The sequence below is a fragment of the Eurosta solidaginis genome, chromosome 4 (genome assembly GCF_040869045.1).
Source record: "Eurosta solidaginis isolate ZX-2024a chromosome 4, ASM4086904v1, whole genome shotgun sequence".
Classification (NCBI taxonomy): Eukaryota; Metazoa; Arthropoda; class Insecta; order Diptera; family Tephritidae; genus Eurosta; species Eurosta solidaginis.
In genome coordinates, this window is record NC_090322.1 from 13,588,605 (window position 1) to 13,615,485 (window position 26,881).

The 26,881-nt window shown below is 33.0% G+C and overlaps 1 protein-coding gene across 1 annotated transcript in view; it reads left to right on the forward strand.

Annotated features, from left to right (window-relative positions):
- Pde9 (phosphodiesterase 9) overlaps positions 1-26,881 on the forward strand; it is a 341,755-nt gene that overhangs the window by 82,465 nt on the left and 232,409 nt on the right. The window contains exon 4 of the mRNA XM_067780228.1: positions 3,819-3,973. The gene's annotated coding sequence lies outside the window, so the exon portion shown is untranslated. The remainder of the gene's footprint in view (positions 1-3,818; positions 3,974-26,881) is intronic.

Genomic DNA, 26,881 nt, shown 5'->3' on the forward strand with positions numbered 1-26,881 from the left:
ATCGGACTTAATTGTTTCATCTCCATAGTTTCGTTTTGTTTGTTTGATTGATAAATTCTTAACGATTGTTCATTTGTGTCAACTAATATAAGTTTTTTATTGGGTTTCAATCGTTCTTTTGGATTTTTTTTTTAATTTCTGTGATTTTATCGGTTTTGAATAATTAGTTGTTGATATTTTCGTTCTCTTTGTTTGGTCTACATCGATTATTGGTTGATTTCGATTATTATAACTAGTTTTTAATCAACCTGCTTTCTACTTTTATGTATTTTTATTTCAGAAATTCGTATCCATATTTCCGTTAAATTGTTTTGTTGATTTCTATCTATTATTGTAACAAAGGCTTGTTCTTATTGAAGTTATATGCACTTCTCGGGCTTTGTTGGTCCATATCGATAATTTTCTATTGATTGCTTGGTTTCACCTTGCAAATTGCTTCTTTTTTTTTTGACTACTATATGTATTTATTTGTGTATCGAATTTTATTTATATCGGTTTTATTTTATATTTTTTTCGAATATAATATTTTCTTCATTCATATCGATATTATCTTTTTGATTGTTGGAACTGTTCATTTCTATCGCTTATTACATATATTATTTCAAGCACATATTTGCTTTTTCGAAGGTCTGTTTTTTTCGGTTTCAATTTGCTTCAGTGCTTATATCAACTTCGATAAATCCGTGTCGATATATCCTTTAAATAGTTTGTTTGTATCGATTACTACAAGGAAGTTTTATTCTCATCGAATTCTATGCATTTCTCAGGTTTGAATGGTTTATACCAATACCTTCCGTGTGATCATTTGGTTTTATATCGAACATCGCTTTATTTCGATAAATACGAGTATAGTTATTTATCGATTTTTATTTGAAATTATTCAAATTAGTTAATTTCTATATATTTAACGATTTTGATTTATTTATTTATCGATACATTCGTTTTGATTATTTGTTGTCGTTAACTATTTTACGTTGATTATTTTAAGTGTGAAACAACCTTAATATGTTCATTTTGAATTTCTATTATTTTACCATGGGCTTATTTGTATCCATACCTTTTTTGAATTCGTTGTTTGCTATTGATTCTGTATAGATTGAAGAGATAACATTTTCTAAACCTAATCAACGCAAAAATTTAAATAAGAAAACATTTTCACTTTTTCTCATTCCCAATACTCATGCATTCCAATTTATCAAACTTAGGACATTTTAAAAAATAAGCCTGCCATTTTCTATCGCATTCCTTCCTACAAGAGTTTGCGACTCAACGAGTATCATTGTTTGCTTTAACTTTTTTTGTTATTCAGAGCTTACTTAGTTTGGTATCTTTACCTTGGTTTCCTGCCGCAGCATAAGCTAACTAGGGTATTGCTTGTCTTATGCCAATTGCATACCAAAATGCTTGAATAGCTGATTGTTTGTTCGGCTACATGCCATTGTAGACTAGCATAGACATACGAATGGTATTCATACACCCAAATCATGCAATATATGAGAAACGAACACAAATATTTTTGGTTTAACTACTTGCTCTCATTTTCTAAACAGTCGTCCTTCTTACTTCAGCCTGATTTGCCAGCAATCATATACGGCCCGAACTCCTTTGAAAATGCTATAAGCATCAATATTCAAGAGGCCAGCTTATGCCTTATTTCTTCTCTTGGCCGATATGCTGTAAATGTTTATCAAATAAGGTTTTAGCCCGTCTGTAGCTCGAAAAGGAAAAGCCTTTTCACCTTTTCCCTTTTTGGTAAGCCCTTAAATAAAGTAAGAGTCAGTATGTCAAACGCTCCAAATGAGTAGAAACCAAGATCATAGAATTTTTGCTTAACAGATAAGCCCTGCTTTACCAATTCGATTACCAAGTAAGGCCTGCTCCAAAGGTAAATCTTTAGAGACAGTAGGATAGAGAAAGGGATTGCCTGTAAGTACCTCCTCTTAGCATCTTTCTCGACATAGAAGGAGTCTTGAACAAATTTAGCTGCACGCCGTAGTCGACTTCTTATTGCACATGGGATTGTACCTGCACCTTCTAACGACAATAACTATTCTATCACGTCAAGCAGACTTCTCCATAATACGGTACGCGTCCAGGGACACTCCCTTCGGAAGTGTAGTGCCCACTTTATTGTGGTACCTAACGGTGAACAACATATCAATATTAGGTGAAGTTAGAAAGAACTGGTTGTCAAGTTATCCCTTACGCCGGAAATCGAAAAACATATTCATACTCTTCCTTCAGTCAACATTTTCCGAAAAAGCCAATGTCGGATCCCACATGACAACCGAACTACGTTCCTTATCAATCTCAATCGTCTCTTTTTAGGTCCACTGATCGGGATGTTAACAGGACATTGTCTGATGGGAGTAAACGGCGAACGCATGCGAATCCCAACGATCGACTTCTGTCGAAGCTGGAGTGACGAGGAGGAGATAGAAACTATTCAACATTTCCTCTGCAGTTGCCCGGCTCTAGCCAGAACACGTAATGGACCAGCTGGTTTAAGTGTGACCCACGGCCTTGCTTGGTGGCAGCCAAAGTAACCTAACCCAACTTAAGGCCTGCTTCACTTACCAGATATGCCATAATATATACTATTCAGCTTAACGCATACGTTTTGACTTTAGATTAGAAAGCTGTTCTGGTTCTTAGCAAAATCACTGCCTGCCAATGCTAGCCTCGTTTTCCATTTTTAAATTTTGATTAAATATTTTGTTCATTGCTGCTGATTTATTTATTCCGCTTGTTGTATTATTCGCTTTTCTCGTTTCGTTGCACTTGAGACCGCATAGCAAATATTGGTCTTCTTTTTTCGACTATTTCTCGCATATTTTTTTAACCCCTTTTGTAAGCTAAATAAAGTTTTAAGGACTTTTTGTGTTTGCTCTAGATTAGATTTAAAAAATTTGATTTCTTAAGGTATTGTAGGAAAATTCCATGCACTTCCAATATGATTGCAAAGAAAATTGTTTGCTTTTTATATTGTACTTGAAGCTTTTAACATATTTGGGCGAATCTAGTTCAATTGAAGAAGCTCTTCATGGGGAAATTTATGCATGCTAGTACCGGAAACTTTTGGTATTCGAATAAGGTATAGCTCTTTCTGTCGGGCTCTATTTTGGGAATCGAAACGTACTAAAAGTCAAATAGCTATCACTAAAGACAAAAAAATATAAATAAAAAGTGATGTTTGCGCTAGGGTTAGTACAGAACAGGTAGCACCCAGATTTGATGTTCAAACTACTCCGAACTAGAGGTTTACGCCAATCACTATATCGGCGGCGGCGGCGTCGGCGGCGCGCCGGTGTTCGCCGGTGTTCTTGCTTTAAAAAGATTTTTTCTATTTAAAAAAATAATATTTAGGAAAGGTTTTGTTTGTATGTATTTAACGGAATCAACGTATTGGCGATTTCGGAAAGATCCGTAAAGTCTCGTGGATCGTTCAAAAAATTACAAGAGAAGCTCCTTGCGGAGGGACTGTCCTTTATTCACTTACTCCAGGAAGGCTTCAAACCTAGCCCCGGTCTAAGGAACTGGTACTACTGCGTCTGCCGAAAAAAATTGAAGTACTTAAAATGGTCACACTTTTGTCTGTATGTCTCGTACAAAGCGTAGTTTCACCGAAGGAGATGTTCTGGTGTAACTTCTAATACTCGTTAACGACACGTTCCTTGCTTGCTTTTTTAACAATATAAGGACAATTTGAAAACATGTTCTACTTGGGTAATTTTATTCGAATTCATTGTTCCTTCTTAATTTTTTGAAAAAATTATGCAAAGTGAACATTTAAATTTTTTATATAATTTTTCTTGCAGTGGTTTGTTCTAATAACTTGGTGGACTGGGTGATGCAAAATCCGTGTTAAGCTGGCATTGAAAGCGCCTGTTTTTTTAGACGGGTAGAAAGAGTTACATTACGCAATAGCACATTTCACTGTTTAATGTGAGAGAAATATGCAAGAAATAAGCTGGTGAGTTGGATAAATGGAAAAGTACTAAAATATTGATTAAATGAAAATTTCCCCTAAAAATCCCAAAAGGAAAATTATTTATTGACTGTAGAAAGTATTAGAAATTAAGTAATTACAAATTTAAAAAAAGTTAAAACAAAAACGGAAAAATTACACGGAAAATTATATTTCAGATTACGGAAATTGTGCAATATGTAACAAAAGCAGAAATTTCTCTTCGGCGTTGAATACTGAAAGTTTCTTGTAAAAAAAATTTACTTGTAAAGGAAAAAAATGCACGCGCATAAAACTGTCTTAAGGCGCGCAATGCCTTTAAGCTTAAGAGTGCAACGTTCATTCACTGACTTACTTACTTACTTAATTCACTGACGTCATTCAGTTTTATGGAACGCAAAAAAAAATCTTTAAACAAGTAGGTGCAAGTGTGTGTGTATAAATATGTGTGCCCTTATTTGGTTGTCTTTTAACCAGCTGCACTTTTAGTTTAGCAAACGAAAAATCTTTAATCACTATTTAGCAATGTGACGTCACTAAAGTACTGCATTTGGAAGAGCAATAAAGTGCTTTTGAATTATTTAAACTAAGCACTCGTAGATATAAACTTACTTGTCAGTTTAAAGCCACTCAATCAAATATCACAAAGGAAAAAAAAAATAATAATAATAAATCATAAATTTGTTTGCGAAAAATTGTGTCGGTTTTCTGTTTGCGGTAGATTTTTTTGCTTCTAGCAATAAAATGTGCCACAAGCGGATGTATCACGGCAGATATATTTCTATGATGAAGTGTTGAATAATGTTGATTTCGCAAACAAAAATATTTACACAGCAGATACCACAAAAATACAACAAAATTCTCAAAATTAAGATGCTTTTCTTCACTGGTAGCGCAGAAATTGTGCGCATCCCAACAGCTTGGCATGCATAGTAATGAAGTTGAACAATTAGGGTGTTAGAGCGTGTAGTCTTACGCATAGTGTAAGTAGGAGTTGGATTTGGGATAACACTTATTTGACACGCAAATTTAACGTACGTGTTTTTAAATGCTATTGGTGCAATTTAAAATTTCAATGAAACATCACAAAGTGATATTTTCGCTATGATGCCAAAAACACAATAAATGACCTATTTTTATCCATGCTGCTGAAAAAGCTATAAAATAAAATTTCCCAAAAATATACCAGTTGGGAAATTTTTAATGTGACATTGTAACATACTCAACACTTCAAAACATTTGAAAAACAGTTGCAAATTCCGCATTTTTTAACTTAAATTGAGGAAAATTAAAATGCTCGAAAAGGGATATTTTTGTTTAAACGTTAAATGAGTATTCGTCCTTAGGAAAATTTAATTTATATATACGTAAAGTTTGTTTGAAATAGTCATAAATAAAGAAAAAAATTTAAAAAGTATTGTGAATGATTAGTACTGAAAATTTCCCAAAAGTGAAATTTTCGTTTTAACGCCGGTTGAGAATTCATTAAAATCAAAAAAACAGTTGCTAGTACTTAACAACACATTTAGTTTCTGGTATCCCAAGTCAGTTTTCTCAAAAGCGCGGAAACGCTAGGTTCATATTCCTAGCGTTTTCTAATTGTAAAAAAAAAAATATTACTTCGCTTTACAAGCCAAATTTTACATTAAGGTTCATTTTAAAATAAGACCAAGTCCGAAATTCACACAATTTAAAAATTCGTTTGAAATTTCCCACAAAAAAAGTTATATAAAATAATAAAAAAATTTAATTTAACGAAAGGCAGATTTCGGGCTCAATGTCGAATTTTGAGAACTTATAAAAGGTTTAGAAACAAATTCTCCAATGAAACTGTAAATAATACAAAAAAAGTAGCGGAAAAAAATTTCCCAGAAGAAAAAATTTCGGTAATGGCGCTGGAAAGCGAAATCATTTCAATGTCGAATACTGAGTCCTCAGACAAGATTTGGCGGCAAATGACACCATACAAATTCAGTACAAAAGTGCAAAAAAAAATTCCAGAAGGGAAATTTGGTCAAGCCGCTGGAAAACGAAATTTTTTCATTGTCGAATTTTGAGAACTCAGAAACGATTTGGCAGCAAATTCTCCTCGTAGTTTAAGCCAATAAGTAAAAAATTTCCCAGTACAGTAATTTCGGTAATGGCGTAAGATTGCGAGATGGTTTCAATGTTGAAGACTGAGAACTGAGAAAAGATTTGACAGCGGATTCTCTTCGTACTTTAAACTAGTGAAACTTAAAAAAAAAAGTAAAAAATTGCAAAAAAAAATTCCCAGAAGGGAAATTTCAATCAAGACTTTGGAAAACAAAATGATTTCATTGTCGAAGATTGAGAGCTCAGAAAAAGTTTAGCAACAAAATCTACCGTATTTTAAGCTAATGAAACTATGAAAAATAAGTAAAAGTTGCGAAAAAAATTCCCAAAAGGGAAATTTTCGTCAATACGTTGGAAAACGAAAGTTACTCTCAATATATAAAATCAGCGGCTTATTCTCTTGGGTAAAAAAAAGTTCTGTAAATTTCCCTCTTGGGAAATATTTTTGTTTGCACATTTTACGTCACTGCTATATATTTGTGTACTGCGAAGTTTGTTGGGTCGTAAAAAAATAATCTTCAGCAATCAATTTTACACTGTAATAACAACTATCGGTATTTATACCCACACTTACACACACATTTTAAATGCATTCTCACTATTTCCGACAAAAACTTCCTTTTTAGCGCATTTTCATACTAAGAAGTATATCATAGTAGAAATCTCTATAATTCATTGAAAATAATCGTTTATATTTTCTCAATGTATGGACATGTTTGCCTTTGCGTAAGCTTGTCTATTATAAGCTGGTCTTTTGTCCTTAAAAACGCCCTTCCTGCTCAAATCAGTGTGTTACATGTGCATATATAGTTAAAAGTTTGTATGTTCAATGTACATTATAAATTAAATGGCTTACATGTGAGATATACCTTTTATATACACATAAATTAGTGTATGTGTTTGTGTATTTTTACTGTTTTTGTGCTGTCATTTTCCCCAGCGACCAACTTCATGCACTCTATGTCCTTAACCAATGTTATCTTACCTCAAACACCACCATCCAGAGTTTGGTCAGCATTCTCTGCGCTGTTGGTCAGGTTCATATGCTACAATTGTCATTTTCACACACACATACTAATACATATGCATGCATATGTAGTATAGTTGCATGTTTGGTCTGATACTATTCATCTCTTGATTTTATGCTTATATTTGTTGTTAGACTTGCTGTTACTTTTTTTCTTATTTTTGTTGTTGTGCTTTGTGCCGTTGTTGTTGTACCAAGGCAAGTGGTTGGTGTACAACTCACTGCTGACATGTCACTGAAGTATCATTACAACATTACGCTAATTTATCTTGTTAAGCAGCCGAAGGATATGTGCCCAGTGGACGATTTATGTGTGTTAGTATTTTAAAGTATTTTTCCTCTACAAATTCAACAAGTTTTTTTTTTTTGACCAAAAGCTTTAGCTGTTCAGGGTTAAAGCATTTTTTTGCTCTATCTAATCAAGGCATACATTTTAAAATTTAGTTAATTGGAAATGTTGTGAGCTTGTGAAAGTCTAGTGTTTCAGCAACTTGACTTAAGAGCTCTTTCAATTGATCTATGTCAAAATATAAAGCCTCCTTTTTTTGACTATGGACACATTCAATCTATGTGAGGTCTTTATTGACCGGCCAGTTCAACCTCACCTTTTTTCCAATTAATTTTGCTTCTGAAGGTTTCAAGACATCCACTTTTATCGGAAAGTATAATTTTTAATAGTAAAAGTAAAAATGTTTGCAATTTCAATTAATGCATTTGTAGCCTACATATGTGTACTTGTTAGCCTGCCTTTGGATAATTTTTACCTTCTATTGTGCCCGTGCTGGCCTTAAAGCTTTCGCCGAAGACTTAGAATGCAGTCAATACTGTGAGTGTTTTTTTTTTTTGTAATCAAGCAGGTGTGTGTGTGCTGTACGAGTGGTCGTAGAATAAAACAATAGTTTACGTGCCACGCAGACAGTACTATTTTAGCTGGAAAACCAGAAAATTGCAAGAAGGGACGCAAGTTAAACTGCAACCGAGTTCGTTAATTTGAAAACGTGGATTACAGTCAATATGAAAAACAAAAAAAAAATTGAAAATATCTAAATATGCAAGAAAATGTCTGTTTAAAAATGCCATAGTTTTCGTTCTGTGAAACATCTGAAATTTTCGTATAAAAGATTTAACAAACAATTTCTCTTGCGAAAAAATCGAAATATATAAAAAAATAGAAATTTAAAAATCTTTAACTCTCAAATCGGCTAGAAATCTAAAATTTCCCAAAAAATTTCCCTTTTGTCCCTTTTGGAAAATTTTACTTTTCAAGCGAATTACGTTGATCATGAGTTGCAAGCAAAAGATCAAAGTTTTCAAATTTGTTTAAAAGCACATATTTCAGAAAAAATGTGCAAACGGTATCACAAGCAGTAAAACGTTTATGATACAACATTTGGAAAACATTTCATTTGGGAACTATGAATATACACATACCGTCGATGCCTTGGCAAAACCATTTATCGACCAACTGCATAACCGCCTATTTGACGACATTTGAATTTTACAGGGGACCTGAAAAACTTATTTTACACAATTTTTTCTTTAGTAATTTTTTCATGATAAATTTATGTAATCTTTATTTCTAAATATGTAAGAACTTTTAGTTTGTATAATATGCAATTTATATACTGAAAAATACTCCTGTTTTTTCCTCGTTAGGAGCTTTAGATAAGTCAAAGAGTTTGGAATCCAAATTCAATTTAAACGTTATTTTACGAAATTGATATTGGAATATGAAAGTTATGATTATTTTGGATGGCTATGCAATTTGTCGATAGATAGGTTTTGCAAAGGCATCGATGATATATTTTATAACAGAAGTACAAAGTCATAAAAATTTAATATTCTAAAAATTTAAATTTCCCAAAAAAAATTTTTAATTTTCACGCCAAATTTACAGTTAATGTTATGAAATCATCCAGAAGTTGCATATACGACTAAAAATATATAATATAATATAGTAAATATAAAAAAACTTCTATCCAGCAAATTATATTGTTAGCGAAGATTTCAAATTAAATGTCTCGCATCAGCAGAAAAATAGAAAAAATAAATAAATAAAATGTCACAAAGAAAAGAAGTGATGCAAAGAAAAATGGCAATTCTTTGGAAATGTATGATATAAATACACAAAATAGAGTAGATTTTGCTTGAATTTATATTAAAGAGCAATGACAAATTGAGACATTCTAGAGTAATAACAATTACGGAAGCACAAAGAGTTTTCAATATGAAATGCTACCAAAGCAATGAAATGAAACTTCAATGAAATTGCTCAACATAAGTAGTTATTTATAGAAAATGAAATATTTGCAGAGGTACAATGAAAAACGGTTACTACAGCAAAGCTCTATTGCAGTAGATTCCTGGATGATACGTGAAAATTCACTTTTTATTACTTTATTGTTTACTACACATTTGAAAAAACCACTCATTGCTATAGTTTCTAGTTAAAAGTCGATTTATGTGCAAATTTCATTGCAAATATTAAAATTATCAAAATTTCCACACACACAAAATTTTCCATTTACATTACATTTATTTTAGCATGAAAAAGAAGTTTGTTTAAAATTTAAGTTAAAAAGAGTAGACAAGTATTTGTAACGTGGTAAATTTTGCTTAAAAATGTGAATTTAGCGCGAAATTCGCCAAATTTAAAAAAAAATTCCCTTTTTGGGAAATTTTTGTTTTGGTATTAAAAGTGAAAAATAATGTAAAAGTATATACAAAATTATGTGCACGATAAAATTTTTAATTAAAATTTGAAATTGAGAAAATTTCCCTCTTTGCGAAATTTAATTTTTGCTGTATTTAGAAGAAAATTTCAAGGAATAAACAATATTTATTAATCGTTTGCGTTTGTACGTTGCTGTAATGACTTTTAACTTCACAATTATAATTAAAATATTCTTATACGTAATTAAAACTCTTTTAAACTTAAATTAGAACAAATTTCGAAAAGCATAAGAAAGATGTTAAAGATTAAATGCAAATCAAGGAGTTTTTCCAGTGCAATGATGCCACAAACTACTTTCTTTGTAACGCAAACTTCTAAGACACAAAATAGATTTTATTACAATTAAATTCAGCATACCACTCATACTGTGCTCCATAAAATTCCAATTGCTTTACTTGCTTATTTGACGTGTATGAGTGATTTTCAATTACTAATCCTCATTTAATTGCAGTTTATTATTAGCCACAAGTTGTATTTGATTGTTTTCACACATTGTTTAATTTATTGTTATATTATTGTTTTTACATTTGAATTTCACATATGACGTCAAACATTTGGCATGAAGCAAATTTGTAATGATGTGCATTAGTCTCAACCAATTTTAAACCAGTACGTTAATACTGGCACACCACATTGTGGATTGCCTGCCACATACACGAAGGACAAAACTATTTATGAAATTTAATGAATTTTTACCCATACATACATATAAAGGTACACATGAAATTATAAAGCACATTCATTCATATATAAACATTTATACATATGTAATACATACATATGCACACACAATACGTTAGTGTATTTCGGTGGTAAACACAATACCACCAAAATTTTCTTGATGCGGCAGCAATTCAAAGTAAAATCCTAATTACCCTCCAACATTTTCAAACAATTCGAAATTTCACGGCGCTCTACAAACTACGTACATAATATTGTGCAACTTCAGTTTCCCAGAGCAACACAAATACATTTTTTTTACTAAGAAGCAGTTGAAGTTAAGGCAAAGCAGTTATTCAAGTAGGTAATTGAACTCAGCGCGCTAGCTGGAAACTCAAAACTAATGTTTTTAAAAATATATATTCGAAAACTTGCTTTCCTGCATTGCGTTTGAAAAAATTTAGCTGTAAAGAACTGTTTCTGTTAAGAAGGTAGTTTGTGTTTTCAATAAACATTAATAGTAAAAATTTCCCCTTTGCGTTATTTATCTCTTACTAAAGTTTTAGTACTACGAGCGCATATTTTTACAGTACTTCAAAGCTCCCACACCGAAAAGCAGTTACAAGAAAAATTTCCCTTTTTGGGAATACGTGTTCTTATGAAAAGCAGGACAAAATTAGTCATATTTGAAGTCATTACGAAATTTCCAAGCTACGAACTTCGATATATATTAAAAAATCGATGGAATACTTTGTAAACAGATTTCCATAAAAAAAACTTGAAATCGAGTTACGATATTTTAATAGCATTTCTGAAGAGGAAGTTGAGCTCTTTTTCGTATAGCTTAGCACGTTATATTGAATGGCTTTTCTTTTGAATAATTGTGAAAGATTTGCAAAATTTTCTAAAAGTAATAAATGATTTTGTTTCACACTGGAGACAATTTACGTCTCAGAGGGTTGCTTTTATCCAAAGCAAGTCAAGGAAAAATGTACACCCGTGAGTATTCCTCTACAGCGAGACTTTATACATATATTACGTGATTTTTCGTGTGATGTAAAACTCTGCGGAGTAATTTACCTCGGCTACAAATACGAAACGCAACAACAAATATACGCACAAATAAATAAAGATGAGAAGCTAAATTAACTGTGAGGCAAATGCGTATAAAATAAGCAAACAAAAGTAAAAACTTGGCAAAACTTAGCGCCATATGGCTTGAGGCTATTGCCGTTGCAAGGCAAACAACGCAAGCAAAATCAAGGCTAAGTTTAAGTAACGCGCGGCAGACGCTATCCTCCATTCTTTTCTATTCAATTCATCACCGTTGCCATGCGATTATGACTACGCTTGAACATCTCGCAGGATTACCTTCTTTCTTGTAACAAAAAATCAAGTAGTAATTATCTTCTGCAGAATCTTTTTGAAAGTACTTTGATGTCTGTTGTTTTTTTTTTTTTGGAAATTTAAAATTACTTATTTGCTCAATAAATTTATATGAAAATTTGTTTTTTCCTGCATTTGTGAGCTACCAATGATGTGAGCTATAATGATATGTTGCTGTGGTGCTGGTTGAAGATGGCAATTAGTAAATAAATTGACGAAGTACATGCTTGAGTAATGAATGAAGTATTAACTGACAGGAAAACAAAACGACACAAAAAGAATCAAAATATATGTAGCTATGTATGTAGTTGCTAAAGAGAAATAGATAAATCGTTTGTTAGAAACAATTTAAATTGTATAGTTACCAATATTTTTCAGCTCTTTAATACTTGTTGGGCAATGCAAAAAAATAATCTGCGTTTATAATATGGTCATTGGAGTTAAATCTCTTACGAATTTCAGCTGTTTCAAACATTTCCCTTCAAGGGACATTTTTCTTTACCGTGTATTTTGCTAAGTTTTGTTTTTGCATTGCAAATTTTTGAGGTGCTGGTTATTTTCGAAGTAAAATAAAAATTTCCCCTAAATGGGATTTTTTTTTATCTACAAAAACCTTAGTTTTAAATTTGTTTTAATTTTTTTGTATTCTAAAAATGAATGGCATCTGTACAATAAAGTTGGGCCTTTTTCTTAGTTTCTCCCAACTTAATATTTGAAGTTCAAGTACTTTATAAAAAACAATTCCTTAAAATTTCCCAAGTTCACTATATATTTTGGAACAAATTAAATAAAAATAAAATTTTAAGATAAGAAGTTCGAATTTGCTCACCTAAATAACATTTTCACCAAAAAAAATATACTATTCAAACAAATGTGGCTAGCTTTATTGAGAAATTTGAATTTTCCCAAAGGAGGAAATTTTCCTGAAATTTTTTAAATTGTTAAATATACGCAAATTTTGAGTCTAAGCTCGTTAGTTATCCAAAGCCTTATTTGAAAATTTTGTGAAAAGAGGAATATTCACTATTTAAGTTAAATTTAAATTTAATTTTAAATACCACCAACCAAAACAAGCGAATTTCATTTTTGCAATATCATCAAAACAAATTTATGTAGTAACGAAAAAGTCTCTCTTAACGTTTGCGTGATTTTCAATCTTTTCGCTTGATGACTTTATTTTGCGTCTTCCCACGCTGAACGCACTCACTTTCACACATTATATATCAGTGAAGCGAAGTCCTTTATATATCAGCGTTATATTCTTTCCAACTTGAATGATTTTGCTTTATATTTTTTTTTTTCCTTTTTTTTTGATTGCAGCTCTAAATTCATAACCAGCGCCTGTCAATAATCGTAACCGCCATTCATTCATTTTGATGAACAAGCGTTTGTGATAATGGAATGAGAACTAAGCGGAGGCTTGGCTATGGGATTGGTTGATTGCTTACTGTTGAATTTTATGTGCGTGTGTGTGTGAGGGTGTGTTCAGGACATGAACGCTATATTATACGCGCGCGTACTTAAGTTACATATGCATAAGGCGCAGTTTGTCTATGAAGCCTGTAAGGAAGCAAAATGAAAGGCACTTAATTAGATTGCGAAGCCATGGTGACGAGTTGTTACGCTGTTTGTTAAACGAGTTGTGATGAGATATGAATAAACGAAGGCGATGGTGAAAATCAAGTTAGAACTATAGGAAAAAGTGAGTCAGGGATTGAGTGCTAGTAGGATGTGGAATACGAGTAGAAAAGACTAAAAATAGATGATGCGCGCTAAACATTGACATTATGCATGATGTTGTTGTTATTGTTTTGAGACAGTGGATGATGAGCTTTTGTGTGCTCTGAATTCGATGGACTTCGACTCAGCTCACAATACCTCAATAGATCATATGCGTGTCGTTATGTTATACTTGGCATAAGCAAAACATGGCAACAACATGATAGCATCATAAACGCGCGATATAAGACTGATGCGGCTCAAACTATACCTTGATTCTTTGTTGCAATTGTGTTAAATAAGAGCTGATTGTTGAGAATACGATGAAGTAGATGTTTATGAGCTGTTCGACTGCAAACTGTATGACGGTATTTTTGATGTAGCTTGAGGTGATGTTCTTATGCTGAGATTCGTTTATATCATTGTGGTACATAACGTTCTCAAAGTGTTAGTAGCTCACTAGGATGATACGAAAACCTTCTTGTTTAAAAAAGAGTAAAAGCTTGTCGCTAGTTTCGATGTGCTTCAAGCGAATTGATCGGCTGTTCTTGAATAGATCCGAATGCCGGCGCTAGGGGTATACCTATAGAGTCGTCGGTAACTGGTTGGGATGTTGAAGTATATTGAAACGATTTTTCTGTCAGCCCTTGTTAAATTAGATTCAGGGACAAATCTGCTTCGGCGTTGTGACCTCCGCAGTGCCTCAAAATAGCACAATGTTGCAGAAAATTTGTCTCTAAACCAAATTTGACAAGAGCTTATGGAACATTTTTCCAATATAAAGCCACGTCGGCGTTCCTCGGACAGCTGTTTAACGCGATATATAGAGACAGTCGTCTTCATTAGAGAGCAGCACAGTGTTGTTTTTTCTGAAAGGACTTCAAAAAAATACGCTTTCGGAGGGGTCAGACATTGGTTGAACTGTTGTACTCTTAGATGCGTCAATGTAGGCACAGCTAGACACGCCGTCAAGTGAATACGCAGTTGAAGAGATGGGTGTACGCCTAGAATTAAATAACTTTGGACACTTAACATTTGATAGGATCGAGCGACGGACCATTAGGCAGAAGTATATACGATGAAGTGATATTATGCAATTGCCAATGGATAGGTGGGTAGATGAGAAGGGAGACAGAGTAAAACTATCAGATAGCTAGCGTTGAGGAACGAGCAGTTGCATGAGAGGGATGATGTGAACATAAACATTGGTATTAAATAATTTGGAAAAGTAGAAACAACACGACATCCAGAAGGACACGACGGCAGCTCTTTCGCTTATATTTTGTAAATATCTTCGAAGCCTTTTCTCACGAGAGGGATTCGAAGCAGCACTCCTGCGATGATCGATTTGTTCACAAACAGTGTCTACCTCTACCACATATTTGTATGTTTGCTTTTGGCAAGTTTTTAATGATCGGGTTATTACATTGTGCTATTTTTAGAAGCACAATAATTAGCCAATGAGTGTTAGTTGTTGTTGTTGTCAAGCGCATGTTGTCCACTGCATGAGGTCAAGGAATAGATAATTGTCGAATGCATAGATGGGCAATGGGTTGAATGTTTAGAAATATCGACGAATGGACTGGCAGCAGAAAAAATTAATTCTCTTAGATATGCACATGGACAGAATAATGTAAAAGATAGACTTTTGGAAATGTTAACGAAGAGATGGTTCTCAAATTGGCGGGGGTGCTTCCAGCACTGCCGTCATCAACCCAGTGTTGCCAGCGCACAAATAACACCAAACTCGTGCCTGAAACACAATCACCATTCGACTCAATGGCGCATGTAAAGCCCCTAACTCACTACTTAGCAGCGTCAAAAATTCATTTGGTGTCATAGTGCTAACTCACTGAGTTGACACCGGCCTTGGCGCTGGTGTCATGGAGTCAACACCACAAAAAATGCGCTAATACCCTTTCAAGGGGTTGCCAGCACAATATGTAGCTCTCTAACCCAATCGTTCCTGAGATGGTCGCGCTAGTACCTTAATGGTATTTGTTACCGGAACGTACCGGATCTGCGTCGGGCAAAGGACCATCAACATCTTTAACACTCCCCAAGGCCTTCGGGGTATGGCCTTATCGCTACAACAACAATAACGACGCATAAACGAATGCACAGAGTGATAATCAGGCACAGACGAACGAAATAAAAATGTGTCATAGTAGATAGACAGATAAATCTAATTACTGAAAGGCATCAAAATAATTGGACTTGAAAAAATGCCTTGAGATGGATAGAGGTATATGCGGAGAACTAGACAGATCCTTGCAGGCTTAGTTAAAGAAAACCTTTTTTTTTCATTTACTTCTCATTGCTTTTCTATTTACTTCTCGACGCCGAAATGAAATATCACCCTATCTGCCAGTTCAGAAACGCCCTATTTCGGAATTTGTTTAAAGAAAGCCCTTGGAGAAATATTTTTCGAAAACCCTTTATCTCAGAGCACGACGCAAATTGGAAGAGATGCTCGGTCTAAAATCTCTTCGGAGGTTATCGGGCCTTACATTTATTTTTATAATATTTCACTAAGCGATCGTTTTTTGAAATTATAAACGCCTAAATACTTGCTGTGATCGAGTCACCTGTATGACTCGGCTATCATAGAACATCTATATTCACTTTTCTACTCCTTTGCTGCTGTAATTCAACAAACAATGCTTAACAACACATTTCAATTTATCATTATCTATTGAAGTACAGTAAAAATCACCAATTAACTCACAAGGATACTTACGCTTATCCAACCTTCAGTTAACTTATGCCAAAAATATCCATCAACACAATATGAGCTATATTTTCTAGCCATAGATGAAAATCTCAATTATTCTTTTAGAATATTTTTGCTTTGAACTTTTACTTGACTTTCGCAGACGTATCTCTGTTCATCAAACTGGATAGGAATAGCTGCCATTGTTATCGCTTATCTACACAATTCATTACCTTCTTGATTGCTGCTTGCTCAGCTTAGCCACATATCAGTTGAAGATGTCTCTATATATATTTAGTTGCAATAGTATACTAACGCATACCTACACGCAACTGCATACGCATACACTCAAATATATGACAATTTCCTTGCTGGTGAAAATTTTGTTTTTCTTTGGGTGTTGGTTGTTGTTTTTATTGTTTATGCTTTAGTAGATGGCCTAAATATGGAGTCCATGTTTTTCTTTTCCTCCTTTCCTTTCCTTTGTCTATTATTGCAAATGATTGCTGGCTGACCACCAACTGCCATCATCATATTGACAGTGCTGTGCAGTAAAATAGTGTTGGCTTGGTATAAAGCCTTTATACCGCTTCTCTAAATTCTGTTCAAATGATCTGGAAGTGAACAAAAAAGTAAATTGAAAAACATACTATTTTTTCGAAAAATTTTTTATAGAGGGAAATTTTTATAAACACATGCTTCGGTTTAACTGACATAATTCTTCAACATTTTTATTGTAAGAGCAATTCTGTATTTAAAAAAATAGAATTTCCCAAAGAGGGACATTTTAACTTTTGGAAAACAAGTTTATAGAGTAAGCTAAATTGTAACATAGCTGGCTTACATATTCTATTTTTTCGAATGTTGGATACAAATTTTTCAAAGAGGGGAATTTTTCTAAACTCACATAATTCTTCAAAATTTTTAGTCTACGAGAAATTCTGTATTTAAAAAAAGTGAAATTTCCCAAAAAGGGACATTTTAACTTTTGGAAAATAAGTGTATAGAGTAAGCTAAATTGTAACATAGCTGGCTTACAAACATCCTAGGGAGTCTTTGCAAAAGTTTTCTGTTTAAATAACGTGGAATTTTATTTGGAATACAAGCAACACTATTGGAAAGAAGCAAGATTTCTTTTTTACTTTCAAAAGTTAACTTTTTTTTTTTATAAAAATCGAGTTTTTAATTAAGCAAGTGTTCAAGACGGGAATCTCAATTTCTTCGTTTTAAGTGCCACCTAAATTGGTTTCCACACAGAAAATATTTTATAGCTTTGTTGTTGTGGTTTTGATGAAATTTTTATTTTCCAAAAGGAAACATTTTTCGAATAAACCATTTTAAATTTAATTTACATAAGATTCGAATTTTTTTTTATCTTATTCATACTTTTTTGAAAATGAGTGAAATTTCCCAGAAGTGGAAATTTTAATATTTGCAAAATAAGTCTATGGTGTTAGCTAAATTGTAAATGTAAGTGGCTCGGTTAGTTTTCAAACCCCTATTCACTTTTTAAAAAATTTGCCAAATTCCAAAAATTTCTCATTTAAGATAAAATCAGATGAGTATAAAAGGAATGTTCTGTATTTAAAAAAAGTGAAACTTTCCAAAAAGGGACATTTTAACTTTTGGAAAATAAATATATAGAGTAAGCTAATTTGTAACATGGCTGGCTTACATAATCTATTTTTTCGAATGTTGGATAAAAATTTTTCAGAGGGAAATTTTTCTAAACTCATATAATTCTCTAACATTTTTAGTGTACGTGCAATTCTGTATTTAAAAAAAGTGAAATTTCCCAAAAAGGGACATTTCAACTTTTGGAAAAAAAGTTTATACAGTTAGCTGAATTGTAAAATGGCTGGGTTATAAACATCCTAGGAAGTCTTTGCAAAATTTCCCGAATTCTAAAAAGTTCGCTTTTTAAATAGAGTGGAATTTTATTTTATTTGGAATACAGGCAACACTATTGGAAAGAAGCAAAATTTCTATTTACTTTCAAAAGTTAAAATTTTTTTATTAAAATCGAGTTTTCTAGTTAACTTTTATTGAAAATGAATAGAATTTCCCAGTGAAAATTTTAATATTTGCAAAATAAGTCTATGGTGTTAGCTAAATTGTAAATGTAAGTGGCTCGGTTAGTTTTAAAACTCCCTATTCACTTTTTCAAAAATTTCCCAAAATCCAAAAATTTCCCATTTAAGATAAAATAAAATTAAGATGATTACCAAAGAAATATTTCCACAACTGTAAAATTTCCCGTCATATGTTTTGAAACGATTCCTCGCACATACTATGAACAGACCGATGACGGAACGAACTGAACATAAAAAAGTATAACATGAAGTTGGTTTATTTTTTCGCACTTTACTGTATAGCATACACATACATATGCCTGTGTACGTATGCTCTATCACCGAATCTAACATTTATGCTACTGACATACCCATGTTTTGTGGTTATTTCTATTGCTGCTCGTGCCAGGACCACCTACCATTTCCATTCTCGTTGAAAACATTATCTCTTCTTACTCTTATCACTTTTGTATCATATTTTGTTGTCCATTTTGTTGCGTTGTTGCTTCTAGTTTGTTAAACTACACAGAACTTTTGTTGTTGTTTTCAATGTCTATTGTTTCAACATATATGTATATGTAGTTTATTTTTTGTTGTTATACATTTATGTTGGTCAAATTGTTTTGCAGCTGCGGCTTCCCGCATGCTGCCATATAGGACAAACAAGTTATACGTAGTACAGGGTACGGGTCAGCACAACAAGTCCATACAGTATTTTAACAATATTTGTGTGTTGAGTATGTGTGAAGCTGCTGAAAGGTGTTGTGGAATCGATGAAAGGATTTTTGTATTTCGGTGGTCTTCAAAACGATTCACTTATCGGTTCATCTCGTTTTGCATTATACGAGGGATTTCCTAACTGAAATTTTCTTTGATAAATTTTGCCTACATAAATTTTTATTACCAATTCTTGGTTGAAACAAAAGTTTCTCAGCTACGTAGTTTTTCGTAAAAAATTTAAATAAGAAATTGTCAAAAATTAGTTCCGTATTTTCTTTAACCATATTTGATAAGTTTAAGCCGAAAATAAAATTTCCCCAAAGTGATTTTTTTTTGGGAAATTTTCAGTTTTGATAAAATAAGTAGGTTTAAGTTTGTGTTCAGCACAGGTGAACTTGTAGCCTCGTACTGTGTACTTTATATCACTTACCATGCCAGAGTTCCAATGTTCACAGATTTTTAGGCTTAATTTAGGAAGGGCGAAACCTAGTGTCGAGATCGTAGATAACCCTTATACGCACTTGCACTTTTTGAAGCCGTTAAAGCAATCCTTTATAACTTGTTAATTTACAAGGTAAATTTTTTTTCAAATGGTTGCGCGATAACTGGTTTTTGTCTACACTAATATGACATATATGATCCATACAAGTTATGTGGCTCGTGTTTACACTAGCGTACACGAAATTTCCCTTCTAAACCTGGAACTGTGTACGTTAGATCACTAACCATGCCAGGTTTCAAATGTTCAGAGATATACGACTCAATTAAGAAGTGCTTAACCTATTGTCGAGATTGTGAATAAGTTTTATTCGGCCCTAGCGCTGATTGGCGCTACCAAGCCAAGCCTTGAAACTTAATGAGTTACAAATCAAATATTTTATGAACGTTTGAGGCGACAACTAGTTTTTGTCCACACTTAGTTATTCACTGTACCAACTTGACCTAAAATATAAACCCAACTGCTCATTCTACAAGCTGATTTAAGTAATTAAATGCTGATTAACTTTTATTTCCTTTAAGTAAGTAAACATATTTAAGTAGACAGATAAAAGGACGTGTGTTTGCTAAGTAAACAGCACAAAGAACTGCCACTAAAATACATTTTCAATATCAAACAAAAACATTAATGTATCAGCGCTCTTGTACAAAAATATATATATATTACATGTGAATTTGCGTGTTTAATACTAGGTTCAAACACACACCAAATTGGCAATTTATACTATTTGGGCAATTTATTACGCAATTTGTCATATAACAAATTGTAATAATAAATTGCCAATTTAAAAAAAATTGCGTAATAAATTGTTTCAAACTACAAATGCAACATTGTAAAGTGTGTTTATTGAGTATATTTAAACGTCACTTACGGATGGCTGAACTATATGGTTGGCTCATATCATCAGCTGATTTTATGTCTTTCATTTCACTGGAGTAGGGATGGTCAAAAGAAGATGGCAAACTCAAAATGAAACAAAAACATTGAACACATTTTCTTACAACACACAAAAATTTCAAAGTTTTATGTTTTCATTCCATTTCATTCGCCTAATACCATCACGCACATTTTGACAGTCTGAACAAAGGTATGCTCTTGCTGTAGAGATGAGCCAACCAGCTATCAAATTACTATTGTGTAAGCTGAATCGAGTTGTATGAACAGCACTCAATTCAAATCGAAATTTCCTCAATTTATTTTTCTGTTTGAACATAGTATAAGCCAGTGTACTTAGCGTTTAATAAATTAACAAGAAATTGTATTAAAAGCAGAGCGTTATGTACATGGATCATGTAATATGGTTTGATTAATGTTGTTTTTGTTTTTGTAATTACTTGTTTGTTTGTTACTTTTCAATTTTTCACAAACAATGCTGCTACAAAATTAATTCAATTGTTGATAACAAGCTAGCAAAGTGATTTTGTATTAACGCTCACATACAGTATATAGCGTAACTGCATATGCATGTATGTATGTATGTTTTGAGTGACTGCTTAATATTGCTAAACTAATCATTTCATCCAATATGCTAACAGCAACCATTACAGTCAAGAATATTGTGCTCATATTAAGAGCAAATCCTCACATACATATGTACATAGGTAGCTGTGTGGAGCATCACTGCGTATGAGTGACAATTTGTTCATGCAAAGTATGCACTAGAACTTGGGCCGTGGAAAATTTTACGATTCCGATGCTCATATGCAAAAACATTGCATATTTTGAAACAATTTTTAATGCAAGTAAATGATTATACTCAGTTGAGCAGAGCTCACAGAGTATATTAAGTTTGATTGGATAACGGTTGGTTGTACATATATAAAGGAATCGAGATAGATATAGACTTCCATATATCAAAATAATCAGGATCGAAAAAAAATTTGATTGAGCCATGTCCGTCCGTCCGTCCGTCCGTCCGTTAACACGATAACTTGAGTAAATTTTGAGGTATCTTGATGAAATTTGGTATGTAGGTTCCTGAGCACTCATCTCAGATCGCTATTTAAAATGAACGATATCGGACTATAACCACGCCCACTTTTTCGATATCGAAAATTTCGAAAAACCGAAAAAGTTCGATAATTCATTACAAAACACCGATAAAGCGACGAAACTTGATAGATGAGTTGAACTTATGACGCAAAATAGAAAATTAGTAAAATCTTGGACAATGGGCGTGGCACCGCCTACTTTTAAAAGAAGGTAATTTAAAACTTTTGCAAGCTGTAATTTGGCAGTCGTTGAAGATATCATGATGAAATTTGGCAGGAACGTTACTTTTATTACTATATGTACGCTTAATAAAAATTAGCAAAATCGGAGAAGGACCACGCCCACTTTAAAAAAAAAATTTTTTTTTAAGTAAAATTTTAACAAAAAATTTAATATCTTTACAGTATATAAGTAAATTATGTCAAGATTCAACTCCAGTAATGATATGGTGCAACAAAATACAAAAATAAAAGAAAGTTTAAAAATGGGCGTGGCTCCGCCCATTTGAAGAAAGAAATTTTTATTTGAAGAAATTTTTTTTTTGGAAATATTCATAACTTACTTATATAACTTGTGGTTTCTGTAGAAAATACGTAGAATCAGGATTTGAGTAGTTAAAAAATATCTTATTTATTGAAAGGACAGTAGTTACAGCGGTATTATCGCCCCTGCTGTGGCCACTAATCATTAACCAACTGCGCAGGCGGTTCGATGAGGGACGGCGCACGCAGATGACGTTGCAGTTGTCATAAGTGGAAAGTGCTTTCCACCACTAAGCTCAGAGTATACATACCCGGGAACATAATCTCGGGTTCAGCGGCAACGCAGAAAATACGACTTAGTCTTGCTTACCAGGAGGTATAAGGTCCCGAATTGGACTAGGCCTAAGCTAGGAGAGGTGACACTGACGGAGAAACCTTGTACAAAATATCTAGGGTTCATTAAGTAAGCAGCAAGTTATCGGGAAACTCAACATGAACGAAGTAGATGATCACGCAACAAAGCACCATTCTCAAAAAACTAGGGGGTGTATGCAGGCTAACAATGCTTGGCATATCGGGAGCCCTGAAAGCGGACCCAGACCACTGCACTGTAAAGTAGTATAACGCCATCAAATATTGTACGAACAAACTACCTAGTTCCCCATCTGCGCAGGGACGCTCAAATGGCAGACGAGGCGATACACGTGTACATCGGTGGTTCGAAAGTAACGGAAAGAGTAGGGTTTGCTGTACACTGTGCAATCAAAGCAAACATCAAATCTAGAAGCAGCAAGTGTCATAAGTCTTAGAAAGCTTGTAGTGTTTGCCAATAGGACGGAGTATTTAAAACATAGACTCCGGTTTTTGATAGAGTCTTTTCGTTAAACAAACTTCTGGTAACACGATGGACTCATTAAGTCTGTGTGAGGTGCTGACGAACCTACCAGTTGAACCTTACCTAACCTAACCAACAACGAGTAATATTCAAACAACACTAAGCGCATGCTGAACACAACACAAATATTGCTTTTAAAAAATGAATATTATGAGGCCACCTCGGAACCAAGGAGAAAGCTTTTTCGGATGGAATATTTATAGTTAAAGTTGCAACTGCTACACAAAAAAGAAAATGACAGTCGCAAGACCTGAAATTTATTTAAAATGAGTGCAATGAGCTTTCCTTAATTATCAGTGTGTTGTAGGGCTATTATCATAAGTTTACTAAAAAGGGAAATTTTTAAGAACTCTTAGTGCTTATTAATTATTTTGTTGCTTAATGAATGCGAAAGTTGAAATTGCTGTTGTTTTGCAGTTTTATGGATTTTTATGTCTCAGTTGGTACTCAGTTTTTTTCGAATGAGCTTAAATACTGATTTTCTTTTAAAATTTTAAAAACTTTTTTTATATATATAACACCTGCATAAACCTATTTTTGATTTGCTCACTGACTACGAAATGTGTCTGTAAAATATTATAATGTCTGATGTGTGAATAAGTATTATTATGTACATATATTTCATTTACTATTACTACTGAAACTGTACATTTTTTTGTACATGTTCTTACATGTGACTAACTTTTATTCCTTACCTTAGCCTTATTCAACATTTTGTAAGGTTAAATGTTTAAAAAACTAAAATTTCCCAAAAGGGAATTTTTTTGGGATTTTTTTTTTTGTAAAGTTTGAACGTGTCATCTAGCGTTGATTTGTTTTATAATATAGAGCCCTGTCGCATGCCAATGAAAGCAAATAATATTGTGTTTTGCAGAAATCATAATGGTAGGTGGCGCTGGTATTGATTTCTTGCTAAAAATCTTAATTTTAAGTGTATTTAGTCGAAAAAACAAACCTTTACTTGCAAATGAGGCATGAATTAATATTATACACATGATATTCATAGTGCTGAAATCTATTTTCTTTCCAGAATTTGTACTTTGATTGGGTTTTCATAGCAAAATGTCCCGCTTTAACTGATTGCAAACCATGAAAAATCCACATATCCACATATACTAAAAAAACATTGCATATCTGCAGGCGCAAGTATGCATTTTTTCCAACCCTGCATGGAAGTATTTTAATTCGCTTCTTCGATTTTTTTTATTCTATTAATTTCTTAATCGCTCACAGTACACTTTACCACGCACACATAACGCAAATATCGAAAAAATTTACGTTCAAGCGAAGCTTAAAATCTTATCCTCTTAATTGTCCTTGGGCATGCAGCTGTTGCTTGTGGTACTCGGAATATACATATACTTCAATACTTCGACAAGTTATTTGCATAATCGTACGGCACTAGCAAACGTGAACTTGCTGAAATGAATGCGCGCTCTGGTAAAATAATGGGACGACAGATATAAACACGCGCGCACACGCAGGTACGGGGAAGGAAGCGGCAATAAAGAGGGTAAAAGTAATATAGACAAATAGAAGAGCAAAAGCAGTATGCAGTGCAACAAAATTATATTTAAGTAAAAGTCACAGCTGGCTGTAGCGTTAATTGATTTATTTAATTGCAAATGATGCCAAATATGCTTGGCCTTTGTACGAAGGCACACAAAGGCAGACACACATACATACACACTTTGATATCATAGCAAAAAAATAATAACGAATATGTCCGTTGGCATGTTCATTCGTAAGTTTTTCATATTCATATTTGTATTTTCGCTGTGACTTTCGCGTCAAGTCAATAAAATTTGTTTGCACTGCCGGAAATTGAGAGGCGCCAAAAATAAATAAATAAACTCATATTTTTCGCACAAATATTTTTCTTGGCCTGACGTTGGTACTCGCAGTGGTGATGTACTCAAGGCATAAATTGAGTTGATTGCATGCAAATGAATTTTGCACAATTTTTTTTTTTAACTTTTAGGGGTATTTGTAGAAAATCTTTCAATATGAAACGGGAAAATTATGGTAGATGAAAAAAAAGATTGTATGTATATTACTGAATATTAGAGATTTTACAATTTTTCTTAATATGTATAAAAAAATTTTATTTTGAAAGTAATTGCGAAATTTAAATAAATTGATTTCATGTATTGAATATTGCAAAAAATGCTATATATGACTTTGGCATCGTTTTGTCTTAGTTTTCGGGAAGAATTTGGGCCATTTCGGGATTATGTGCCCATAATTTCCATACTTTTTCCAGGATTATTTTGTTCTATATTGTTAAACTTCCTCCATAGTTTCGATGCTATTTTATGATAATCTCAGGATCATTTTCTCCTTATTAGGAGTCCCTTTCGGGATTGTTTTCGGTACTGTTTCGGGATTATTTCGTGATAAATTTAGTACCATTTCAGAACTATTTGCGAATGATTTCTCTTTGAATTTTTTCACGACTGTTTCGGGTTAATTTCGGGAACATTTTTGGATAATTTGGGATCCTTTCGTAATAGTTTCGGTATTATATTTGAGACTATGATCCCTAACATTGCGAATTAATTTAAGATGATTTCAAGAATTAACCGTATTCATTTGGGATTGTTTTCGTTATAGTCTCGGGGTTGTTTCTGGATCTTTTAAAAACTGTTTAGGCCTTGAGGTTTTTTTTCTAGTTTCAGGATACCTTAATGAAAAGAGAAAAAGAAAACTAAAATGAAGAAAAGAAAATCATAAGATAAGGAAGACTTAGAAGAAGAAGAAGAAAAAGAAAAAAGGAAATCAAAAGAAGTAGGAAAGGAAGAGTGCAGAATTAGAAGAAAAAGAAGAGCAAATCTGAGAGGGAAGGAATCAGAGAAGTAGCTAAAGATTACAAAAGGAGGATACAAATAAGAACAACGAAGTATATGAAAGACTGTGATAAAAAAACAGGTTAATTAAAGAAGAATTGGATGAAAAAGATATGGAGAAGGAAAATAAAAACTAAGAGAAAGGGAAGGGGAATGAAATAAAACAAGAAAAATAAGTATAATAAGAAAAAGAAGTAGATGAAGATAATGAAGATAAAGAAAAGAAGAAGAATAAGAATAATAACAAATAGAGAAGAAAAAGAAGAAAGAAAAGAAGAAAAAGAGGAAGAAGAAGCAGTAGAAGAAGAAAGTGTAAAAGAAAAGGAACATGGGGAAAGGCAGAAGGTTAAAAAGACCAAGACCAAACTATTTGATAATATTAACATGACGTAGGAAATAGAATAAAGGGGGAAGAAAGTGGAAAAAGGAAGAAGAAAAACAATATATAAAGAAAGGGGATTGAGCATACATAGACGAAGAAGAGGAACGAAAAACATCATCGAATTGAAAAATAATAAGAAGAATGAGACAAACTAGAGGCTGAAGGAAAGTAAAAAGAGAGGGGAAGAAGAAATTAATTAGGAAAAGTTGAGCAACAAAAAATGAAATAAAATGCCAAACCAGAGGGGAATCAGAAAGAAAAAGACTTATAGAAGCAAACAAAAAGAGCAAAAGGCAACTCATCCAATGTGAAGGAAGGCAAAAGAAAAAATTGAAATAAGTGAACATGGAAAAAGAAGACGGAAGGAAAACAAGTGGAAATTGGGACACAAGGAAATTGAAAGGTAAACAGTAAATTGAAATAGAAGAAGAGGAAGACGAGAAAGATCAGGAAAATGAAAAATAATATAAAGCAAACCAAGAAGAATAGGAGGGAAACTGGCATTAAAATTAAACAATGAAAATAGAAAAAGAAGAAAGAAGAGCAAGTAAAGGGGCTCAGAATATTCGCATTATAGGCATGCTTGTCGTAAGAGGATACTGAAATCCACCAAAGCTAATGTTTGTAATGTAATGTAATGTATTTATTTATTACGGCTTTCCTAAGCCTAACTTAAATCTATTTTACATGCTT